The 8,152-nt window shown below is 39.8% G+C and overlaps 1 pseudogene; it reads left to right on the top strand.

The window, feature by feature from the left end:
- LOC116091704 overlaps nt 1-7,163 on the top strand; it is a 12,395-nt pseudogene extending 5,232 nt beyond the window's left edge.
- Nucleotides 7,164-8,152: the final 989 nt, after the last annotated feature.

Genomic DNA, 8,152 nt, shown 5'->3' with positions numbered 1-8,152 from the left:
GGGGAAGGGGGAGGCAACAGGGGTTTGTTTTTGTTGTTTTTGTTTGTTTGTTTGTTTTTTGGAGGGGAGACTGGGAATGGAGAAATTTCATGTATATAAAGAAAATATCTAAAAGAAATAAAATAAAATAAAAGATATTGGAAATTTAAAAAAAAAAAAGTGGATTGATTTGCATTCTATTACATGCTGACTGCCTGTTGAACCAGCACCATTTGTTGTAAATGCTGTCCTTTTTCCACTGCATGATTTTAGCTCCTTTGTCAAAGATCAAGTGACCATAGGTATATGGGTTTATTTCTGGGTCTTCTGTTCTATTCCACTGATCTACCTGCCTATTACTGTACCAATACCATGCAGTTTTCATCATTATTGCTCTGTGGTATAGCTTGAGTTCAGGAATGGTGATTCACCCAGACGTTCTTTTATTGTTGAGAGTGCTTTTCACTATCCTGGATTTTTTTATTATTCCAGATGAATATGAGAATTACTCTTTCTATCTCTATGAAGAATTGAGTTGAAATTTTGATGGGGTTGCATCTTTGAACCACACGCTTTATATATTTTCGCAAATAAAATTTACGTGATTTTTATTCTGACATACCAAGTTAATGAGTATAGAAAGAAACTATAGTTTTATCTTTAATAAAGAATGTTCTAGTGTCACAGGAGATTAAAAGAATATGAATAAAATCAATTGCCTGTTTTCACAGCAGTAAATCCTTAGGGGAAGAGGCTACTGGGATATAAGTCCCAAGTGGTACATGATATAATAAATAATTCCCTTCCATTTTCTGTATCAAAAATAAACTTACCTCAGATAAACTCCTGAGATTCCAAATCCAATTAAATAAGACTAAAAAGTAACTTTTCAGAAAAGATCTAAGTTTTGGTTTTCTTCAATATATATATATATATATATATATATATATATATATGTATATACATATATATTTTTTTCTTTTTTTACAGTTTTAGAGCTTTATTGTAGAAAACAGAGAGAGAGAGAGAGAGAGAGAGAGGGAAACAGAGAGAGAGAGAGAGAGAGAGAGGGAGGGAGAGAGGGGGGGTAGAAAATTAGAAGCTGGCCATGGCCACTTGGAGAGAGGGGAAGAGAAGAAGCAAGAAGTTAGGGTCCTTTTTTTCCATTTATTGGACATTTTCTTTATTTACATTTCAAATGTTATTCTATTTCCAGATCTGCCCTACAGAGATCCTCCTATTCCATTGCCCCACCCCTGACTCTATGAGGGTGCTCCCATACCCATCTACCCACTCCCTTCTCCCTGCCTAGCATACCCCTACACTGAGGCATATAAGACCCTCAGGTCTACTCCTCCCACTGATGTCCAACAAGGCCATCCTCTGCCTCATATGAGGCCAGAGCCACGGGTCCCTCCATGTGTACTATTTTGTTGGTGGTCCAGAACCAGGGAGCTCTGGTGCTCTGGCCAGTTGACATTGTTGCTCCAGCCATGGGACTGTAAACCACCTCAGCTCCTTCATTTCTTTTTCCAACTCCGCCATCTGTGACTACACACTTAGTCCAATGGTTGGCTACAAGTATCCACCTCTGTATTGGTCAGGCTCTGGAAAAGCCTTTCAGGAGACAGCTATACCAGGTTCCTGTCATCAAGCACTTGACTGAATCCGTACTAGCATCTGGGCTTGGTGATTGTATATAGGATAGATCCCTAGGTGGGACAGTCTCGGGATGGACTTTCCTTCAGTCTTTGCTCCACACTTTGTCTCTATATTCCCTCCTGTATTTTGTTTCCCCTTCTAAAAAGAACTGAAGCTTCCACACTTTGATCTTCCTTCTTCTTGAGCTGCATGTGGTCTGTGAATTGTACCTTGAACATTAGCTTTTGGGCTAATATCCACTTATCAGTGAGTATATACTGTGTCATGTTCTTTTGTGACTGGGTTACCTCACAAGATGATATTTTCAAGTTCTATCCACTCGCCTGTGAATTTCATGAAGTCATTATTTTTAATAGCTGAGTAGTACTCCATTGTGTAGATGTACCACATTTTCTATATCCATTCCTCTGTTGAGGGACATCTGGGTTGTTTCTAGCTTCTAGCTATTAAAAATAAGGCTGCTATGAACATAGTGGAACATGTGTCCTTCTTACCTGTTGGAGTACCTACTGGGTATTGTGGAACCCTAAGGGGTTTTCCAGTCCCTCATCTGCCTTACAGATTCCCCCTCCCATCTAGGGTCAAGACTAGGCCAAGTTCCATTCTCCTCCCACAGAAATATTGAGTAAAAAATTCTTAGAATGTACAGACTGATGGTTTCTTGACTCTCTGAAAAGTCCCAAGTAGAGTTCAAATGTGTGTCATGCTTGCTGGCCAATAGATTTAAAGGTCAATATGTTTAGCCAAGAGTTTGAACTGTAATCTTGTTGATGCAACATGTGCCCCTAAAAAGTATAAAGACTGCTTGTAACAGCCATTCAGGTTTGCCTTCTTAGTAACTTGCCTTGACAGATTAATTGAAGGTCAACCATGAGTGCCTAAAAATAAACCTTTTGCTTTTTCATCTGTATGCATCTCAGTGTCTCACTCAGGGGCATCTTCAAGTAAGTACCACTGACCAAGGATCGGGGTCTTACAGTCCTCAGGTAATACTATGTCCAATATTCTGAGGAATCTCCAGATTGATTTCCAGAGTGGATATACCAGTCTTTCTTCAGCATCCTAGCCAGCAACTGAGGTCACCTGAGATTTTGATCTTAGCCATTCTGATTTGTATGAGGTAGAATTCAGGGTTGATTTGATTTGTATTTCCCTAATGACTAAGGATATTGAACATTTTTTGTCGATTAATTATCTTAATTAATTAATTAATTTTCTGTGCTCCATATCTTATATGCCCCCTTGTCCAGCCTCTGACAGTTCCATATCCCATACCTCTTCCCCACATACCTATCTCCACATGGATGTCCCCACCCTACCCCGCCTGTTCTCTAAACTCCCTGGAACCTCTAGTCTCTTGAGGGTTAGGTGTATCATCTCTGAATGAACACAGACCCAGCATTTCTCTGCTATATGTGTGTTGGGGGCCTGATATCAGCTGGTGTATGCTGCCTGTTTGGTAGTCCAGTGTTTGAGAGATCTGTGTGGTTCAGATTAATTGAGACTGCTGGTACTCTTACAGGATCACTCTTCTCCTTGGCTTCTTTCAGCCTTCCCTTAATTCAAAAACTGGGGTCAGCTGTTTCTGTCCATTGGTAGGTCTGACTCTTTTTATATTATTATTAGATGTTTTCTTTATTTACAATATCTCCTTTCCCAGGTTCCCCTCCAAAAGAAAAAAGAAAAAGAAAAGAAGAACAAAAAACAAAAACTAAAACAATCCCCTATTCCCTCCCCCCTCCCCCTCCCCCTGCTGACCTCCCCACCCTCTCTCACTTCCTTGACCTGGCATTCCCCTACACTGGGGCATAGAATCTTTACAGGGCCAAGGTCTTCTCCTCCCATTGATATTTTGGCTATCCTGGCTTTTTTGTTATTCCAGATGAATTTGCAAATTGCTCTTTCTAAGTCTGTGAAGAATTGAGTTGGAATTTTGATGGGGATTGCATGGAATATGTGTCTGACTCTTTCAGCTGCTTATTGGGTCTTCTGGAGTGCAGTCATGATAGGTCTCTTTTTATGAGTGCCCCATAACATCAATAATAGTATCAGGCCTTGGGACCAACTCTTGAGCTGGATCCCACTTTGGACCTGTCGTTGGACCTTCTTTTCCTCAGGATTCTCTACATTTCCACCCCTGTAATTCTTTCAGACAGGAACAATTATGGGTCTGAATTGTGACTGTGGGGTGACAACCCCATCCCTCACTTGATGTCCTGTTTTCCTGCTGGAGGTGTGCTCTATAAGTTCCCTCTCCCTACTGTTAGGCATTTCATCTAAGGTGCTTCCCTTTGAGTCCTGAGAATCACTCACCTCCCAAGTCTCTGGTGCATTTTGGAGGATCCCCCCAGCCTCCTATCTCCTGAGGTTGTCCGTTTCCATTGTTTCTGCCAGCCCTCAGTTCTTTTCCCATACCCAATACCATAACAGGTTCCCTGCTCCCCACATGCTCCCCTCTTCCTCCCAGCTTTCTCCCTCCTTTCCACTTCTAACTGCTTTCTTTTCTCTCCTAAGTGGGACTGAGGCATCTTCACTTGGGCACTTCAGCTTGTTCACCATTTTGAGTTCTGTGGACTGTTTTGGAAATATACCCAAAAGATGTCCCTCCATGCCACAGGGGCACATGTTCCACTATGTTCATAGTAGTCTTATTTGTGATAGCCAGAAGTGATTAAAAACTGCATGGAATTGGTAAAGTGGCAGGCAGGTAGATCAATAGAATAGAATTGAAAACTAAGAAATGAACCCATACACCTGAGGTCACTTGATCTTTGACAAAGGAGCTAAAACCATCCAGTAAAAAAGGGCATCATTTTCAACAAATAGTGCTAGTTAAACTGGCAGTCAACATGTAGAATAATTCAAATTGATCCATTCTTATCTCCCTGTACAAAGCTAAGTTCCAAGTGGATAAAAGAACTCCATATAAAACCAGATACACTAAATCTAATAGAAGAAAATGTGGGAAGGAGTCTCGAAGACATGGGCACAGGGGAAATTTTCCTGAACATAAAACAAATGGCTTATGCACTAAGATCAAGAATCAACAATGGGACTTCATAAAATTACAAAGATTCTGTAAGGCAAAGGACAATGTCAATAAGACAAAATAGCAACCAACAGATTGGAAAAAGATCTTTAACAATCTTACATGCAATAGAGGGCTAATCTCCAATATATACAAAGAACTTAAGTTAGACTCCAGAAAATCAGATAACCCTATTTAAAAATGGGGAGCAGAGTTAAACAGAGAATTCGCAACTGAAGAAACTCAAATGACTAAGAAACACCTAAAGAAACGTTCATTGAACTATATTTTATGTAGTCTGTACTTTTTTTTTTTGGCTAATATCCACTTATTAGTGAGTACATATGATTACCAATACCATGCAGTTTTTAATCACTATTGCTCTATAGTACAGTTTGAGTTCATGGATGGTAATTCATCCAGAAGTTCTTTTATTGTTGGGAATAGTTTTCAGTATCCTGTTTTTGTTGTTGTTGTTGTTATTCCAAATGAATTTGAGAATCGTTCTTTCTAACTTTGTGAAGAATTGAGTTGGAATATATATATATATATATATACATATATATATATATATATATATATGTGTGTGTATATATGTATCTATACACACACACATATATATGTGTGTGTGTGTATAGATACATATATGTGTGTGTATGTGTATATATATATACATATATATATATATATATATATAAAGTGTATATAGTTATTCACTTTACATCCAGTTCATTGCCTCTTCCAGATCACCCCCATTCAATAATGCTTCCCCCATGCCTCCCTTCTTCTATGAGTGTGTTGGGACCCCATTCTGTGTGGCTAGGAGTTTCATCTCCCAGTAAGTCCATCTGCCCAGACAAGTCAGCCCAGGTAGAACATATCTAGACTACAGGCAACAGCTTTTGGAATTGCCCCCACTCTACTTCTTTGGGACTCACATGAAGACCAAGCTGCAAATCTGTTATATATGTTCAGGGAGACCTACATCAAACCTGTGTATGTTCTTTGGTTGGTAGTTCAGTCTCTGAGAGCCCCCAAGAGTCCGTTTCATTGCTTGCTTTGGTTTTCCTATGGAGTACTTAACCCCTTAGAGGCTGCAATCATTCTTCTTATTCTTCAATAAGTCTCCCCAAGCTCCATCCATTGTTTGGCCATGGTTGTATGCCTTTGTCTGAGTCATTTGGTAGGTTGGGCCTTAGATAAAACAGCCATGCTAGACTCATATCTACAAGCATAACAGCATCATTATTAGCATCATTAGTAGTGTCTGGGAATGGGTCTCAAGTTGTGAAAGTCATTGCTTGGCCATTCTGTCAGTCTCTACTCCAACCCAAATCACTGATTTTCTTGAAAAGAGGATATGTTTTAGGTCACAAGTTTTGTGGGTTACTTGATGTCCCTGTTTGCTCCACTGGAGTTCCTGCCTGGCTAGAGGAGGCAGCCTCCCCAGATTCTATATTCCCAATGCTGAGTCATAGCTAAGGACACACCCATTGATTCTTGGGTACCTCCCCTATTCTAGGTATCTGTATCATCCTGGAGATGCACCTATGGTTTGAATATTTCTCCACATACTTGTGGCCATCTCACCAAACCCCTGTCCATCCCCACACCCAACCCTGACACCCCCTACTCCTCTCATGATACCCTCTCTCACCTAGTTCCCTCCCACCATCTTTCCTCTATTACCATGCCATTCCCCTTCCAATTGAGACTCAAGCACCCTCACTTGTACCTTCCTTCCTGTCCAGGTCCTTGGGTTGGTGGAGTGTAGCAGTGTACTTTCAGCTCTACACACCCATATACTTTTTGCTTAGCCACCTTGCTTTCTGTTACCTCTGGTGTTCCACAGTAATTGGACCCAAGATGCTGGTAGAGTTTTTAGATAAAGAGAAATAAATTCCTGCAGTTGACTGTGCAGTGTAGTTCTTCATCCTTTGTGCCTTTGCAGATTCTGAGTATCTACTGCTGGCAGTGATGGCCTATGATAGGTACCAGGTCATCAGAAACCCCTTTCTATACACAGTGAACATGTCTAGCAGGTTGTGCTCCCTCCTTATGGCTGGGGTTTTACCAGGTAGGAAAAGTAGGCACATTGATATATACAACCCTAGCCTCTGCTTGTGTTTCTGTGACATCAACCACTTTCTGTGATGTCGCTCCTCTTCTGTTAACATCTTGCTCAGATACAGAAGCCACTGACAACACCATTTCTGGACTTTTGTCTCTTACTGTTATATCATCTCATCAGTCTTGAAAATTTGCTCTGTGAAGAGGGGAGGTTCAAAGCTTTCTCTACCTGTGCCTACCAATTGAATGCAGTTACAATTTTTCAGCAAACCCTACTCTTTATGTATTTCTGGCCATATTCTTTCTACTCTCTAGATCAAGGCAAAATGACCTCACTATTCTACACCCTGAACATTTCAGTGTTTTCCTTCCTGTTTACAGCCTGAAGAACAAGGATGTTAAACAGGCTCTTGAAACATTGTAGAATAAAAGATGACTTCACACCAGTCAAAGATATAAGTGTACAGGATTGCTTTAACTCATCCTGAATCACAGATAAAAGACATTTCATCATATACTAATTAATAAAAACAGATTATCGGGCTGGCAAGATGGCTCAGTGGGTAAAAACACTGCTCTTCGAAGGTCCTGAGTTTGGATCCCAGCAACCACATGGTGGCTCACAACCACTGGTAATGAGATCTGACATCTTCTTCTGGTATGTCTGAGGACAGCTAGAATGAATTAGCCTGATAAAGCAGGGCCAGAATGAACGGGGCCTGAGAGCAGCCACACACATGATGGCTCACAGCCATCTGTACAGCTACAGTGTACTCATACACATAAGGTAAGTAATAAAAATAAATCTTAAAAAAAAACCAGATTATCAATTCTAGCATCTAATTTTAAAAATACAGTGCTCCTATCTATGCTTAGTTTTTATCAAACATCATATTATATTCTCTCTTTTTAGAAAATTTCCTAACAATTTCCATTGTGGCCAAGTTCTATGTATTCATCCTTTCAGTAAACATCTAATTCAATATGATGTAGTATATTATTTATTGCCTTTGGAAGATGTAGTTTTTTGACTCTAACTAAGTATCTTAATTGGCATTGAGTACCATATGTGTATGGACAATTACTATGTATTCTCATAATATAAATAAACTTCAGAGTAAAAAATGTACTTAAATGTATTGACTCAGCTCTAGAGAAGCCTCTGTAATTCAGTTTTAGGATATGATCTTTCTAAGAGGGACATACCCTGTCTCAGTACAGGAAAAAAGAAAATATGATTGTATAGGAGCTATAATGGTCTGCATCTTGAATCTGACAAGTAGTTGTCTGGTGTGTGTACACTTATGTTTGGAAGATCAACTGTGTTTGATTAACACAAGTACCAATCTGTTGGAGTCCAAAACCAACATGGAAAGAATAAAAGAGTTCTGGAAATAGGAGTAAGATAAGGAC

Source organism: Mastomys coucha, unplaced genomic scaffold (assembly GCF_008632895.1).
Source record: "Mastomys coucha isolate ucsf_1 unplaced genomic scaffold, UCSF_Mcou_1 pScaffold15, whole genome shotgun sequence".
Taxonomy (NCBI): domain Eukaryota; kingdom Metazoa; phylum Chordata; class Mammalia; order Rodentia; family Muridae; genus Mastomys; species Mastomys coucha.
This window is presented reverse-complemented; position numbering and strand designations above follow the sequence as displayed.